Below are 17,306 nucleotides of genomic sequence, written 5' to 3'. Positions count from 1 at the left end.
CACTATACCACCAACACTGCACCAGAATATTCAGTGTTCAGAATGGCTTCTTTCACTGAATAAAATATGCTTAAGATTCTTCTATGTATTTTAATGGCTTGAAATCTCATTTATTTTTAGCACTGAATAATATTCCATGAGCTTCCCAGGTGGTGATCGTGGTAAAGAACCTGGAGATGTAAGAGACTTGGGTTCAAACCCTGGGTCAGGAGGATCCCCTGGAGGAGGGCACGGCAACCCACTCCAGTATTCTTGCCTGGGAAATCCCATGGACAGAGGAGTCTGGCGGACTATATTCCCCGGAATCACAAAGAGTCAGACACAACTGAGTGACTAAACAACAAAGCTTTGGCAGATTGGATCTTTCTAAGAATTGGTTCATTTTATCCAGGTTATCAAATTCATGGGCATAGAGTTCTTCATAATATTCCTTAAAGCTATGGTTTTTCCAGTGGTCATGTATGGATGTGAGAGTTGGACCATAAAGAAAGCTGAGCACCAAAGGATTGATGCTTTTGAACTGTGGTGTTGGAGAAGACTCTTGAGAGTCCCTTGGACTGCAAGGAGATCCAACCAGTCAATCCTAAAGGAGATCAGTCCTAAATATTCATCAGAAGGACTGCCGCTGAAGCTGAAACTCCAATATTTTGTCCACCTGATACGAAGAACTGACTCCTTGGAAAAGACCCTGATGCTGGGAAAGATTGAAGGCGGGAGGAGAAGGGGACAACAGAGGATGAGATGGTTGGATGGCATCACCGACTGGATGGACATGAGTTTGAGTGAGCTCCGGGAGCTGGTTATGGACAAGGAAGTCTGGTGTGCTGCAGTCCATGGCGTTGCAAAGAGTCAGAAATGACTGAGCAACTGGACTAACTGATTTTCCTTTTAATAAAGGATCTATAGTAATGTCCCATTTTTCGTTTCTGGTGTTAGTAGTTTGTGTATTCTCTCTTTTTTTCTTAGCCTGGCTACAGGCTTACCAATTTTATTTACCTTTTCAAAGAACTAGCTTTTTATCTTGTTTTCTCTATTTTTAAAATTTTACCGATTTCTATCTTAATTTTTTTCCTTCTACTTACCAATCTACTCATTTCCTAAGGTAAAAGTTTATTTGATTGATTTTAGGTCTTTCTTCTTTTCTAATATACACATTCAACACTGTTTCTTCCAAGCACTGCTTTCACTGCATCACATACATTTTGATAAGTTTATTTTCATTTTTATTTAGTTCAAAATATTTTAAAATTTATGTTGAGAAATTCATTGACCCATGTATTATTTAGAAATGTGCTCCTTGATCTCCAATTATTTGGGGATGTTTTTCCAGCTAGTTTTCTGTTACTGATTTCAAGTTTACTTCAGCTTTGGTTTGAGAGCAGATATTGCATGATTTCTATTGTTTTAAATTTTTTCAGGTATTTTTATGGCCCGAATGTGGTCCACATTTGTGATTATTTCATGTAAGCTTGACAAGAAGGTGTATTCTGCTGTTGTTGATGTCTATATGTTTTTCTGCCTGATGGATCTGTCCATTTCTGATAGAGGAGTGTTGAAGCCTAGATGGCTTCATCTGTTTGTGCAGTTCTATCAGGTTTTGCCTCACGTATTTTGATGCTCTGTTGTCAGATGCATATGCACTAAGCATTTTTATGATTTCTTAAAGAATTGACTGCTTTTTAAAAAGTATTTAAGATTCATTCCTTTTTTTGACATGCACACACTGCTATATTTATTTATTATATATAATATATTATATAGTATCAATATATAGTATAATATATGATATTATAAATTATTGATATATTATATATTTATATATACATATATTATATTTGCATATATATGTATATATAATATATATTTATGTATTTTATATAAATACATTTATATAAATATATATTGGTATAAAAATATTTTTATATGCTTTAATATATATGCATATATATTTTTTATATAAATAATATATAAATATATACAGATGCACATATAAATATATATATTATATACATTATATATAATATATAATGAACTTCCCTAGTGGTTCAGACAGTAAAGCTGATTCCAATATTAGGTTCATTTATTATATAATATTATAATATAATAATAATATATACTAAAATATGTTATATTTTATATATATTTATACTATATATCATACTATATATAATATATTTATATAACTATATATTTTATATATATATATAGGCTGCAGTGGGTCTTTGTTGCTATAGCTCGGCTTTCTCTAGCTGTGGAGAGCGGGGGCTATTCTCCAGTTGCAGTGCGCAGGCTTCTCATTGCAGCAGCTTCTCTTGTTGCAGAGCACAAGAGCTCTAGGTACACAGGTTCAGCAGCTGAAGCACGCAGGCTCGGTAGTTGCAGCTTCCTGGTTCTAGAGCGTGGGCTCAGTAGTTATGGCACATGAGCTTAGCTGCTGCATGATATATGGAATCTTTCCAGACCAGGAATCAAACCTGTTTCCCCTGCATTGGCAGGTAGATTCCTATCCACTGCATCAACCCCTTGGCTGCTTTATCATTATGTAATGCCCATCTTTATCATTATTAACTTTCCTTGCTCTGAAATCTGCTCTGTCTTAAAATTGATATAGGTAAAACCACTTTCTCTAGGTTAGCATCAGCATGGTAATCTTTCTTCATCCATTTACCTTTAATCTATCTGTATCTTTATACTTAAAGTGGACTTGTTGTAGACAACATATAGTGAAGTCTTATTTTTCGATCCACTCTGACAATCTTTGTCTTTTACTTGATGTAATTAGACCATGAACATTTAAAGTAATCGTCGATATAGTTGGATCAATATTTACCATTTTTGTTACTGCTTTCTATTTGTTGCCTGTTCTAGGTTCCAGTTTTTATCTTCTACTCTTCTTTTTTTCACCTCTGTGGTTTTAATTCGGGTATTTTTAAAAATAATTCCATTTTCCTCATTTCTTAGCATGTCAGTTAAATTTTTTTTTACACCCTTTTTCGTGGTTGATCTAGAGTTTGCAACATTTATTTACAGCTAATCCAAGTCCATTTTCAAATACCGTTCTGGGCGGTGTGAGTACCTAATCGTAACAACTCTTTCCTCCCTTCCATGGATCATGGCTGTCATTCATTTCACTTATACATATGCATACATATACCCACATGCATAGTATGTGTATATATGTGTGTGTGTGTGAATTGAATATGTCGCCATTATTACTTTGAACTGTTTTTTGTAGATCAATTAAGAATAAAAGATTTATTTTACTTTCTTTTAGTCTTTCTCTGATGCTGCTTCTTTCTTTATATAGATCCAAGTTTCTGACCTATGTCATTTTCCTTCTCTCTAAAGAACTTCATTTAAACATTTCTTGTATGACAAGTATCCTGGCAACAAATTCCCTCAAATTTTGTTTGCCTGAGAAAGTCTTTATCTCTCCTTCATTTCTGAAGGATAATTTCACAGAATACAGAATTCTATGCTAATGAATTTTTTCTCTCAACACTGTAAATATTTCACTTCATTTTCTTCTTGGTTATGATTTCTGAAGAGAATTCAGACATAACTTTTATCTTTGCTCCTCTATTGCTATCTTTCCCCCTCCTCTGGCTTCTTTCAGATTTTTTTATTTTTTATTTTCTACAGTTTGTGTATGATATGCCTAGGTGTAGTGAGGTTGTTCTGGTTTTGCTTCCTTTTTTTTTCTTTTTTACAGTGTTATACTTGGTGTTCTCTGAGTAAGTGCTAAGTGTAAGTGCTAAGTGCTAAGACTTACCATGCCAAGTGCTATGGTCTGAGTTTGTACTCCCCCAAAATTCATATGTTGACCTAGTGCCCAATGTGGTGTATTAGGAGGTAGGGTCTGAGAGGTGATTATTGTGAGGGGAGAGATCTCATGAGTAGAATTCAGTTCAGTTCAGTCGCTCAGTCGTGTCCGACTCTCTGCGACCCCATGAATCACAGCATGCCAGGCCTCCCTGTCCATCACCAAATCCCGGAGTTCACTCAAACTCATGTCCACAGAGTCGGTGATGCCATCCAGCCATCTCACTCTCGGTCGTCCCCTTCTCCTCCCGCCCCCAACCTTTCCCAGCATCAGAGTCTTTTCCAGTGAGTCAACTCGTCGCATGAGGTGGCCAAAGTACTGCAGCTTCAGCTTTAGCATCAGTCCTTCCAGTGAACACCCAGGATTGATCTCCCTTAGAATGGACTGGTTGGATCTCCTGGCAGTCCAAGGGACTCTCAAGAGTCTTCTCCAACACCACAGGTCAAAAGCATCAATTCTTCGGCAATCAGCTTTCTTCACAGTCCAACTCTCACATCCATACATGACCACGGGAAAAACCATAGCCTTGACTAGACGGACCTTGGTTGGCAAAGTAATGTCTCTGCTTTTCAATATATTATCAAGGTTGGTCATAACTTTCCTTCCAAGGAGTAAGTGTCTTTTAATTTCATGGCTGCAATCAGCATCTGCAGTGATTTTGGAGCCCAAAAAAATAAAGTCTGACACTGTTTCCACTGTTTTTCCATCTATTTCCCATGCAGTGATGGGATCAGATGCCATGATCTTTGTTTTCTGAATGTTGAGCTTCAAGCCAACCTTTTCACTCTCCTCTTTCACTTTCAACAAGAGGCTTTTGAGTTCCTCTTCACTTTCTGCCATAAGGGTAGTGTCATCTGCATATCTGAGGTTATTGATATTTCTCCCAGCAATCTTGATTCCAGCTTGTGTTTCTTCCAGCCCAGCGTTCTTCATGATGTACTCTGCATAGAAGTTAAATAAGCAAGGTGACAATATACAGCCTTGACGTATTCCTTTTCCTATTTGGAACCAGTCTGTTGTTCCATGTACAGTTCTGACTGTTGCTTCCTGACCTGCATACAGGTTTCTCAAGAGGCAGGTCAGGTGGTCTGGGATTCCCATCTCTTTCAGAATGTTCCACAGTTTATTGTGATCCACACAGTCAAAGGCTTTGGCATAGTCGATGAAGCAGAAATAGATGTTTTTCTGGAACTCTCTTGCTTTCTCCATGATCCAGCGGATGTTGGCAATTTGATCTCTGGTGCCTCTGCCTTTTCTAAAACCTGCTTGAACATCTGGAAGTTCACGGTTCACATATTGCTGAAGCCTGGCTTGGAGAATTTTGAGCATGACTTTACTAGCGTGGGAGATGAGTGCAATTGTGCGGTAGTTTGAGCATTCTTTGGCATTGCCTTTCTTTGGGATTGGAATGGAGACTGACCTTTTCCAGTCCTGTGGCCACTGCCGAGTTTTCCAAACTTGCTGGCATATTGAGTGCAGCACTTTCACAGCATCATCTTTCAAGATTTGAAATAGCTCAACTGGAATTCCATCACCTCCACTAGCTTTGTTCATAGTGATGCTTTCTAAGGCCCACTTGACTTCACATTCCAAGATGGCTGGCTCTAGGTCAGTGATCACGTTATCATGACTATCTTGGTCGTGAAGATCTTTTTTGTACAGTTCTTCTGTGTATTCTTGCCACCTCTTCTTAATATCTTCTGCTTCTGTTAGGTCCATACCATTTCTGTCCTTTATCGAGCCCATCTTTGCATGAAATGTTCCCTTGGAATCTCTAATTTTCTTGAAGAGATCTCTTGTTTTTCCTATTCTGTTATTTTCCTCTATTTCTTTGCATTGATCACCGAGGAAGGCTTTCTTATCTCTCCTTGCTATTCTTTGGAACTCTGCATTCAGATGCTTATATCTTCCCTTTTCTCCTTTGCTTTTCGCTTCTCTTCTTTTCAGAGCTATTTGTAAGGCCTCCTCAGACAGCCATTTTGCTTTTTTGCATTTCTTTTCCATGGGGATGGTCTTGGTCCCTGTCTCCTGTACAATGTCACGAACCTCCATCCAGAGTTCATCAGGCACTCTATCTATCAGATCTAGAATTAGAGACCTAAAAGAAGAAGCTTGAGAATGCTCCCTTACTTCTTCCACCACGTGAGGTCACGGCGAGAAAGCGGCCACTTAGGACCTAGGCAGCAGTCTCACCAGGCACAGTACCCGGCCATGCCGATGCCCTGATCTTGGACTTCCAGTCTCCAAAACTGTGAAAAAGAAATGCATGCTTCTCAGCCACTCAGTCTGTGGTATTTTGACATAGCAGCCTGAACTAAGACACTGGGCTTCCTGGATCTGTGGTTTGGTGTCTGACATAACGTGGAGAAATTTTCAGTCATTCATTACTGCTGTAAACACTCCCTCTCTCTTGTTTCCTCTTCTTCCAGTATCCCCAGTATGCATATATTACGTCTGTGGCATTTGTCCCGCAGCGCTTAGGTATCCCATACCTTTCTTTTTTGGTCTTTTTGCTCTTTGCTTTTCCATCTTGGAAATTTCTAGACATATCATCAAGCTCAGAGATTCTTTTCTCAGCCATGTCCGGTCTACTAATGAGTCCACCGAAGGCATCCTTCATTTCTGTTACAGCACTGTCTCTAGCATTTCTTTTCAATTCTGAGAATTTACATCTACCTGCTTATATTGCCCAGATGTTGTGTGCTGTCTACTTTATCCATTAGTGCCCTTAACATGCTAATCATTGTTGTTTTAAATTTCTGATCTAGTTATTCAAACATCCCTTCCGTATCTGAGGGCTGCTTCTGATATTTGCTCTGTTTCTTCAAAACTCTTGCTTTTTCTCCTGGGCATATATCCAGGGAAAAAAAACTCGGATCCAAAAAGATACTTGCACCTGATTATTCACAGCAGCACTATTTACAATAGCCACGACAGGGAAACAACCTAAATGTCCATCAACAGATGAAGGATAAAGAAGACGTGGTTCATATGCACAATGAAATATCACTCAGTCATAAAAAGAGCAAGATAATGCCATCTGCAGCAACATGGATGCAACTAAAGATTATCATACTAAATGAAGTTAGTCAGAAAGAGAAGTACCATATGACATCACTTATATGTGGAATCTAAACTATGACACAAATGAACTTATCTCTGAAACAGACTCGCAGACAAAGAGAACACACAGGTTGTTGACAAGGGGAAGGTGTGTGGGGAGGGATGGAGCGGAAGGTTGGGGTCAGCCAAACTAAGCTTTTATATAGAGAATGGATGAGCAACAAGGTTCTACTGAACAGCACAGGAAACTGTATTCAGTATGATAAACCGTAATGGAAAAGAATGTTTTTTAAAAGGAATACAAATATTCAAATATATATGTATATATAATTGGGTTACTTTGATGTACAGCTTAAACACAACACTGTGAATCAACTATTCTTCAATAAACAACAGCAACGATGCTTCTTCAGTCAAACCCCTATGGAGCTGGCAGGCCAGCTAGTCGGGAGTAGCTCCACACTGCAGGCTGCCCCAGATACAAACTACATACAAGCTCACCCAGGTGGTGAGAGTTTGGGCCTTTTCTCCTTTCCCAGCAGAGTTCCTCCGCCCGTGTCAGGCCTGCTCCTCCACCCCCTAGTTTAAGCAGCCACCCCACAAGGCAGCACAAAAGCAGCTGCCAGTCTCTTCTCTCCTGGAAGGGCTCATCCTCTCTGTAACTTGGTTCATTTTGACTCTGTGTGTGTGTGCGCAGAGCTTTCCTTCGGCTTTAAAGAAAGCATTTAAAATTTGTGTCTGCTGTGCTCTTCAGTTTGGATAATTTATTTCAACTTGCCTTTGAGCTCACCAATCCTTGTTGCTATGGAAGGAACAATGGTCTTTCACAACCATCTGCATCCTACCAGAGCGCTATCTATTATCTCTTTTCAGTCTCCCATTAGCTCTGTGGATTGGTCAGGTCAGGGATTGACCTCATTTCACAGTTGAGGTCACAAAAGACCAGAAGGGTCTGAGAATGCGCAGAAGACACAGTGACAGCTGGCCTAGAGTCCAGTCTTCCATCCCAGCTTCCTTCCGCACAGCGCTCCGCCCCATGGCCCTGCCCCTGAGATCAGCCTCCTGTCCGCTCAGCTTAGGGAGGGTCCTCAACCAGCACACAGCGCTGAGCCCTAGGGTTCCGGTCCCCTCCCTGGAGTCGCCTGATCTCTGAGCCCACTCCTGTCTCTCGGATTGGAAGCAGGGCTCAAGCATCCTTAGTGAGGCTTTGTTGCTGTTCAGTTGTTCAGTCGTGCAGACTCTTTGTGACTCTACGGACTGCAGTGCGCCAGCCTTCCCTGTCCTTCACTGTCTCCCAGAGCCTGCTCAAACTCGTGGCCATTGAGTTGGTGATGCCATCCAACCATCTTGCCCTCTGTCATCCTCTTCTCCTTCTGCGCTCAATCTTTCCCAGCATCAAGGTCTTTTCCAATGAGTTGGCTCTTTGCATCAGGTGGCCAAAGTATTGGAGCTTCAGCATCAGCCCTCCAATGAATATTCAGGGTTTATTTCCTTTAGGATTGACTGGTTTAACCTCCTTGCTGTCCAAGGGACTCTCAAGAGTCTTCCTCAGCACCACAGTTCGAAAGCATCAATTCTTCGGTACTCAGCCTTCTGCATGGTCCAATTCTCACATCCACACATGACTACTGGAAAAACCATAGGCTTGCGTGCCCCCAAACTGAAGGTGCCTACAGGACATTCCCAGAATCCAGTGGGGCACACAAGCCTGCTCATCCTTAGACACATGCACAAGTGTTCTCCATTGTCATCCCGGCTCCTAATATCCATTCTTTTTCCTCCACAACCTCTGCAGTTAAACCCTCTAAACCCAGGTTTTTAAGCCAATAGCTCAGCTAACAGCTAACTCCACAAAGATGAACCAGGGGATCACCTCTGGTACCCGGGTCCTCATATGCTGGACTTTTCCTTCCAAGACATGTAGTAATGAATGTAATAAATAAATACACCAGTTGTGTACAATTTTGTCTTATTAAGTGCCCACTGTATGCCAGGTTTTGGGCACTAATGCCACAGTTCTTCACCTTAATATGCAATCTGGCATTTCAACCCCTTCCTCCCAAATTCCACTGCCCCTCACATGTCTGGAAATGAAGGATACCTCAAGATCATTCCTGATTTGCAATGTCATGGTAACCAACAACCTTAAACAATCTTATTAACTCTAAGACTGGGTCATCACCTCCTCTCCTTCCCTGAAGCATCCTCACTAAACCCATCGTGCTCACAGTGGGGCTGACTGCAGGGCCCCAATATCAGGCACTGATCTTGCCATATAATTTGTGTTACTTGCTCAGTCACGTCCAACTCTTTGCACCCCAAGAACTGCAGCCCACCAGGCTACTCTGTCCATGGAATTCTCCAGGCAAGAATACTAGAGTGGGCAGCCATGCCCTTCTCCAGAGGATCTTCCAAACCCAGGGATCAAGCCCACATCTCTTAGGTCTCCTGCTTTGGCAGGGGGGTTCTTTACCACTAGTGCCATCTGAGGATCATGCAATCTTTCAAATCCCGGTCTGCCACTAATCACCACTGTGACCTTGGAAAATGACTTGACTTCAGTTCAGTTCAGTTCAGTTCAGTCGCTCAGTCGTGTCCGACTCTCCGCGACCCCAGGAATCACAGCACGCCAGGCCTCCCTGTCCATCACCAACTCCTGGAGTTCACTCAAACTCATGTCCACAGAGTCGGTGATACCATCCAGCCATCTCATTCTCTGTCGTCCCCTTCTCCTCCCGCCCCCAACCTTTCCCAGCATCAGAGTCTTTTCCAGTGAGTCAGCTCGTGGTATGAGGTGGCCAAAGTATTGGAGTTTCAGCTTCAGCATCAGTCCTTCCAATGAACACCCAGGATTGATCTCCTCTAGAATGGACTGGTTGGATCTCCTTGCAGTCCAAGGGATTCTCAAGAGTCTTCTCCAACACCACAGTTCAAAAGCATCAATTCTTCGGTGATCAGCTTTCTTCACAGTCCAATTCTCACATCTATACATGACCACGGGAAAAACCATAGCCTTGACTAGATGGACCTTTGTTGGCAAAGTAATGTCTCTGCTTTTTAATATGCTATCTAGGTTGGTCATAACTTTCCTTCCAAGGAGTAAGCGTCTTTTAATTTCATGGCTACAATCAGCATCTGCAGTGATTTTGGAGCCCCAAAAAATAAAGTCTGACACTGTCTCCACTGTTTTTCTATCTATTTCCCATGAAGTGATGGGACCAGATGCCATGATCTTCGTTTTCTGAATGTTGAGCTTCAAGCCAACCTTTTCACTCTCTTCTTTCACTTTCATCAAGAGGCTTTTTAGTTCCTCTTCACTTTCTGCCATAAGGGTGGTGCCATCTGCATATCTGAGGTTATTGATATTTCTCCCAGCAATCTTGATTCCAGCTTGCGCTTCTTCCAGCCCAGCGTTCCTCATGATGTACTCTGCATAGAAGTTAAATAAGCAGGGTGACAATATACAGCCTTGACATACTCCTTTTCCTATTTGGAACCAGTCTGTTGTTCCATGTACAGTTCTGACTGTTGCTTCCTGACCTGCATACAGGTTTCTCAAGAGGCAGGTCAGGTGGTCTGGGATTCCCATCTCTTTCAAAATGTTCCACAGTTTATTGTGATCCACACAGTCAAAGGCTTTGGCATAGTCGATGAAGCAGAAATAGATGTTTTTCTGGAACTCTCTTGCTTTCTCCATGATCCAGCGGATGTTGGCAACTTGATTTCTGGTGCCTCTACCTTTTCTAAAACCTGCTTGAACATCTGGGAGTTCACGGTTCACATATTGCTGAAGCCTGGCTTGGAGAATTTTGAGCATGACTTTACTAGCGTGGGAGATGAGTGCAATTGTGCGGTAGTTTGAGCATTCTTTGGCATTGCCTTTCTTTGGGATTGGAATGAAGACTGACCTTTTCCAGTCCTGTGGCCACTGCCGAGTTTTCCAAACTTGCTGGCATATTGAGTGCAGCACTTTCACAGCATCATCTTTCAAGATTTGAAATAGCTCAACTGACTTCACAGAGCTTGATTTCCTTATCTGAAAAGGAGGATGTTAACAGCACCTGAGATGAGATGGTCCGTGCAGAATGCACACACAGTGCACAGATGTGTTCAGTGGTATCCACTGTCTGCCTTCTTCCTTCCTCTCCCCTCCCCCAGACCCAGGGAACTACAGGAACCTGCGGACATAATCAAGCAGACCTCCGAAAAATCAGGGTGACTTAGAAGGTGTCCACAGATACGTGACAGAGAAATCTGCCCATTTTCAAAGAGGAGAGTCAGGAACCTGCACACAGTCATGCTTGAATTTTATCTTTGGCAAGGTTCTTAAATTATTCAACTGCTTTATTTCAAAGAGCTGAACACAGTATCTGCAGGCTCTTCTAGAAGGAGGCAATGGTCCCTTTCTCCACTTTGATATTTGACTGGCATTAGCAGGAGGAGGTTAAAAGCACAGCATTTCTTGATTTGCCAAACTACCTTATAACTCCCTGGAGGTGACATACACAGGTTATAGGGCAATAATGTATTTTCATATGTGTCTGAACAGCAAATTTTTCACAGAGTGGGCCTCTGATACTCAGCCACAGGGGTCCATCCTGCCCAACAATCTAGGCAGTGAGTTAGATGGGCCACGGTTGCATATTAATCAACCTTGAGGATCACACTGACTGGAATGGATGGTGAGCTCATTGAACAATGGGATCCAGATTCAAAATTAACCCAAGAGGGACTTCCCTGGTGGTCCAGTGGTTAAGAATCCACCTTCCCATGCAGGAGATGCGGGTTCCATGCCTGGTCAGGGAACTAAGATCCCACATGCCGTGTGGTAACTAAGCCTGCTTCCCCAGATGCCACAGCTAGAGAACCTGGAACTAAATAGCTGAGTTGGCTCTCACAGTGTCAGTCTTTTAAAATCAGTGTAGTATTTTTGAGATTCACCCACACTGTTACCTGTCCCTGTAGTTTGTTTCCTTTTGTCATCGAAAAGCTTTCAATTGTATGATTTTATCATAACATGTTTATCTGTTCTGTTAACGCTATTTCTAGTTGTTGGCTATTATGAATGAAGCTGCTAAGAACTGTTGTGTACAAGCCTTTGCGTGGAATTATGTCTTCATTTCTCTTGAGTAAATATTGAATATTAGAATTGCTGGCTCATCGGTAGATATATATTTAATTTTAAAAGAAACGAACAGATCTTTTCCCAATGTGGCAGTGTCTGAGAGTGCAGCTGCTACTCCACACTCGGGTTAATTTTTTTAAAATATTTATTTATTTATGGCTGCATTTGATCTGGGGAAGAGGGACAACATGATGGTTTCCTTCAAATTCTTTAAAGGACACAGGATGAGACTTGCTCTGTGCAGCTCCAAAGGGAAGCCTGAGGACACTTCCACCAGCTGGGAGTCACTGGCTTTGGGTCACAACAGGAAGCACTTTCTAGAGAGCACGCATGACCCTGAGACCTGAGTGGCCCAGCACAGTGCCCGGTACTGAAGAGCTGACTGCATCCATCCTCCCTGTTCACCTGGAAATACCAGGCCCACGCATGCATGTGTGCATGCCAAGTCGCTTCACCCGTGTCCGACTCTTTGCGACCCTATGGACTGTAGCCTGCTAGGCTCTTCTGTCCATGGAATTCTCCAGGCAAGAATACTGGAGTGGGTTGCCATGCCCTCCTCCAGGGGATCTTCCTGACCCAGGGATCGAACCCTCACCTCTTGTGTCTCCTGCATTGGCACAGTTGCCCATAAAGTAGTGAGTCCCCTCTCCCTGGAAGGATGCAAGCAGACCCTGGATGGCCACGTGACATCCTGTGGATGGAACCCCTGCATTGGGAGGGTGAGGTCAGACCTGAGTGAGTCTCACCTGAGAATGCCCTTGGGAGGGATGCTATGCTTTCAGCTAGGCTGCTGCAAAACTGAGATTCCAAACACGCATGCTTTCTGGGAGGGCCTGCCAGGCAGAAACCCCCAGTGCTGGGCTGCTGCTCAGGGCTCCGAGACCTTGAGTGCTGGCCAGGACTGTTAACTCAAGGTCCCTGCAACCTTGAGCAAGGGACTTCGCTGCAGGAAAGGTGGCACCGAACTAGCACACTCAAGAGTAACAAAAGTGGCCACACCTGTGCTGTCTCAGGGACACCTAAGTGCATCTACCAGAGCCAAGTGGTGAGAGGCTGGCAGGCTGCCCAGTGTGGCTCCCACGACCCACTCAGAGCCTCACCCTGAGCAGGCAACTCTAGGCCACTCACTCTCCCACACTGGGCCAACTGTGTGCAGAAAGACCAGCCACATCATTGATTTGCTTCCCAAGGGTGTCAGACTGGTATCGCCATCCTAATAAACTTCCTCATGAGAACAGCCCCTTCTGGTTTGCAAAATGCAAACTGAAGGAGCCTCTGCAGCCTCTAAACCTCTGTCCAGGTCAGGATGGAGATCTGTCTTGGACTCACACTCACCCCAGCCTGGGTGCTGGGCCCAGCTGCCCATTCTGGAATGGGAGGCAGGAACTTCCCTGGTGGTCCAGTGATTAAAACTCTGTGCTCCCAATGCAAGGGGTGCAGATTCGATCCCTGGTTGGGGAATTAAGATGCATGGCCAGAAAAGTTTAAAAAAAAAGGGAAGGTGATGTGAAAGAGAAGGGCTTTCCTGTTGCCCAGATGCCTGCTCTCCCTCTGGGAACCCTCTGTTTGCCTGGCGAGGTCATTGGATCCTTGACCGGAAGACCAGCTCTCCACACCACCTCCTACTTCAGGCAGCATGTAATTTATAAAGGAAGTCTACCTACCTCACAACTTCCTTAGAGAGGAGAGAAGAGCTTGTCCAAGGCCACAGTACTGGTAAAGGACAGGCGAGGTGGGAGGGACCCACACCTCCTGTCTCTCCAAGCCCAGAGCACTAAAGCCACCCCTACCCCCTACCGCCTCATGGCGGGCTGGCTCTCTGGCTTCCATGGGTAAATGGGAAGCCCACTTGCCTCTTCCCCGGCCCCCACGACTCGCACAAACCATGCAGGACTGCTTTAAGAGGCAGATGGGACTAAGCTGTGAGGCTTTCACAGCACCTTCCCCTCCCTCCTGCCCTGGGGGTCTCTCAGGCTCCAGTCCAGCTCCTCCCATTCCTTCCCCATAGAGGCACTGGCCTCCAGGGTGATGGGGAGGAAGGTCAGACCTGGCTCCAGGCTGGCCTGCCAGAGGCTGAGACAGTAGAGCCACTCATGTCTGCACATTTCGGAGCATCCACCTCTTCGGGCTTGTTTCCAGGGCCAAGGCTCCCACCCCTCCGCTGGGGACGGCCACCTTCTGCTCTCCGCCAGTGGTGGCCTATGAGTTCTGGCCCGACCTCAGCAGAAAGGCACAGGGGAGGCCAGGTCTCCAGGCCCTCCCGCCACGCCCACGTCCCGGCACAGTAATGAGACGCCAGCATCATCCAGTGCTGACCCTCCTGGCTGCTGCCAGGCACGGGCTCCTCCCACCCCGCACCCTCAGGGCCACACACAGCTATTTCACATGCCCTGCCTCAGCTCACCTTCCCTCTGCAACCGCCCCCCCCCCCATTCTGCCCCAGTCAGTCACATGCCTCCAAGCAAGGCCCAGCTTCACCTGCAGGCCCTTGGAGGGGCCACTCCAAGGATTTATCCCAGCCTTCCTTTCATCCCGGGTCCACCTCCTAACTCCCATGGATGCCCTTAGATACACATATATACTTAGAGCTTTCTGGTGTGATTCAGTTGTAGGCTTGTGCATTCAGTTCACAGAAGTGTCATGGCATAGCCTCATCCATGACATGCTTTCTTACTCAACATCGTGTTTACAGGATCTCCTGGTAACTGTCTCCTTGTTCCTGACGGTTCTGTGGACCACACCTGTGCTGGGCTGTGCTTAGTTGCTCAGTTGCGTCCAACTCTTTGAGACCCCATGTCGCAAAGAGTCACCCACCAGGCTCCTCTGTCCAGGGAATTTTCCAGGCAAGACTACTAGAGTGGGTTGCCATGACCTTCTCCAGGGGATCTTCCCAACCGGAATCAAACTGGGATTTCCTGCATTGCAGTTAGATTCTTTACCAGTTGAGCTACCAAAGAAGCCTGTGGCCCACACCTACCTATACTCTAATGTTGGGCCACTAAATGTTTTTTGAAGTATAGCTGATTTACAATGTTGTGCTAGTTTCTGGTGTATAGCAAAGTGATTCAGTTATACACATTTTGTTTTCAGATTCTTTTCCATTAAAGTTTATTACAAGATGTTAAATATAGTTTCCCATGCTATACAGGGACCTATTGAATATAGGTCCTGTAGGAACATGCCATTTATCTTTTTGGATCTCTAAGTTTTATATATATATATTTGGCTGCACCAGATCTTAGCTGCGGCTCACAAGATCTTTGATCTTCATCGTAGCATGCGGGATTTTTAGTTGCAGCACATGGGAAATAGGTCCCTGACCAGGGATTGAACCTGGGCCCCTTGCAATGCAAGTGCAGAGTCTTAACTCCTGGACCACCAGGTAAGTCCCTGGACCACTAATTTAATCCCAGTTGTCATGGCCATAAATAACTCCACAAGAAACATCCACATGCAGCTTCCTACAAATCGAGATGGGAGCTTCCTGGGAAAAACACACAGCGTGGGATGGTGGCTCCAGACGTGCACACACATGTAGCCTAGGAGCTGTCAAATGCTTCCCAGAGAGACCGCACAGACTACAGCCCCCTAGCCGGCCTGATGAGAGGGGAAAGGATGTACCTGTTTGAAAAAGTCGTTGCAAGCCACGGAGGCAGAAATAATGTTTCAAAGAAGGCAGGCTGAAGTAGCAGGAGATCAGCGGGGCTGTGATGGTCTCTCCACACCACAGAGAAGGTGGGAAACGATGGAGAAGGAAGGGAGGAGAGCAGGGTGGGGATGGGGATATGAGCTGAAGTGCTACGGGAGACTTAGCAAGTGAAGACCACCACCCGCACTCCAGGGAGATGGAGCCATGAGGGGCAGGTTCCTGGCACTTCCCTGCAGGCTATGAGGGGGAGGCTCACTGGAAGCAGAGCTGGGTGAAGGGAGAGGAAGCCCTGCCAGTGGCCTGAGCCCTCCCCCAGCCTGCCCTCAAGAGCCAGGCATGCTCCAAAAAGGTGAAACAATGCGAATGTTCATTAGCTATTGGGTCGATAAACAAATGGTGGGACATTTATTCAATGAAGTATCATTTAGCCATAAACAGTAATGAACTACTGGCACAGGCCACGGCGTGGATGAATCTTGAAAACGTGATGCTACTGAAAGGAGCCAGTCACCAAAGGCCACATGCTGTGTGACTCCACTTATATGAAATGTCCAGAGTAGGCAAATGCATGGAAACAGGAAGTGGGTTTCAGCGCCAGGGGCTGGGGGAGGCAGCGGTGTGAGACGCTGGAGATGACAGATGCAACGGTTTCTCTCAGGTAATGAAAATGTCCTAATGTTGATTGTGGTGATAAATGTACAGCTCTGCGAACATACTAAAAGCCCTTAAAATGTGCACTTTGGGTAGATTATATAGTATATTATGAATGATATCTCAACAAAGAGATCCAACGATATGTGAATTATATCTCAATAAAGTTTTTTTTTTTAATCTACTTGGAGGATCATTTGCAGCAGTTTGGTCCTCTTTTTCTAGACCACAAAGCTTCAAGGAGAGGAAAAAGCAGCCTCACAAACCTGCTGGGTCGCCTTCATCGGGCCACCTCCCCCTTCTGCAGCTCATCTCGTCGTCTCAAGGATGGAGGGACCAGGTCATTTCTGAGGGCCATTCCGCCCCAATGTGCATTCACTCAAAACCCTGAAGCCTTTCGAGCCAGCAGCCCCAGTTCTGGAAATCTCGCCTGGAGAGCCAGGCTCATGCAGGAGGAAGCACTTATGTTCCAAAGTGTTCCATGCGGCATTTTCTGCTGTGCTGAAAAAAAACAGAAACCACCTAAGTTTCCAAAAGCAAGAGAACAGTTACATAAATGGCAGTTGTGCCATTTAAAATCCTGGCCTGGAAACACTGACAAACATAGGGAAATGATGCGGCTGTGAGGTTCGGTGGAGAGGCCAGACCCAGAGCTGAGTGAGCGTAGTGGGCTCTGCGCCCTGCGAACGTCACCGGGTAGAAGGGAAGACTGAAGCTGCGGTGTTGGCGGGGATGGCGAGTTAAGACCGAGCTCAGCTTCTCTTCTGCTTAGAAGTCCATCAGCGTCAGTGTCAATAAGGGTGTTGGAAACCAGTTCTTTGGTGTGTCTTCTGCCTGTGCAGGTCACCTGCAGGCACCTCCTAGGGCAGGTGGACTTGGGGACAAGAATGTCAGGAGACCCGGTGGCTACTCCCCAGGCTGCCTCACGACAGGAGGGCAACAGGCAGAACTCCTGCAGGGACAGTGGCCGTGGGCCATCGTGGGCTCTGGTAGAG

At 44.9% G+C, this 17,306-nt stretch overlaps 1 protein-coding gene across 1 annotated transcript in view; it reads right to left on the bottom strand.

The window, feature by feature from the left end:
* LOC129539502 (glycerol-3-phosphate acyltransferase 2, mitochondrial) overlaps positions 1 to 17,076 on the bottom strand; it is a 67,337-nt gene extending 50,261 nt beyond the window's left edge. The window contains 1 exon segment of the mRNA XM_088841675.1: positions 16,578 to 17,076. The gene's annotated coding sequence lies outside the window, so the exon portion shown is untranslated.
* Between the last annotated feature and the right edge of the window lie 230 nt (positions 17,077 to 17,306).

Source organism: Moschus berezovskii, chromosome 11 (assembly GCF_049115385.1).
Source record: "Moschus berezovskii isolate FMDL1 chromosome 11, NW_MosBer_1.0, whole genome shotgun sequence".
Taxonomy (NCBI): Eukaryota; Metazoa; Chordata; class Mammalia; order Artiodactyla; family Moschidae; genus Moschus; species Moschus berezovskii.
The sequence above is the reverse complement of the archived record's forward strand: the minus strand, read 5'-3'. Positions and strand labels throughout refer to the sequence as shown.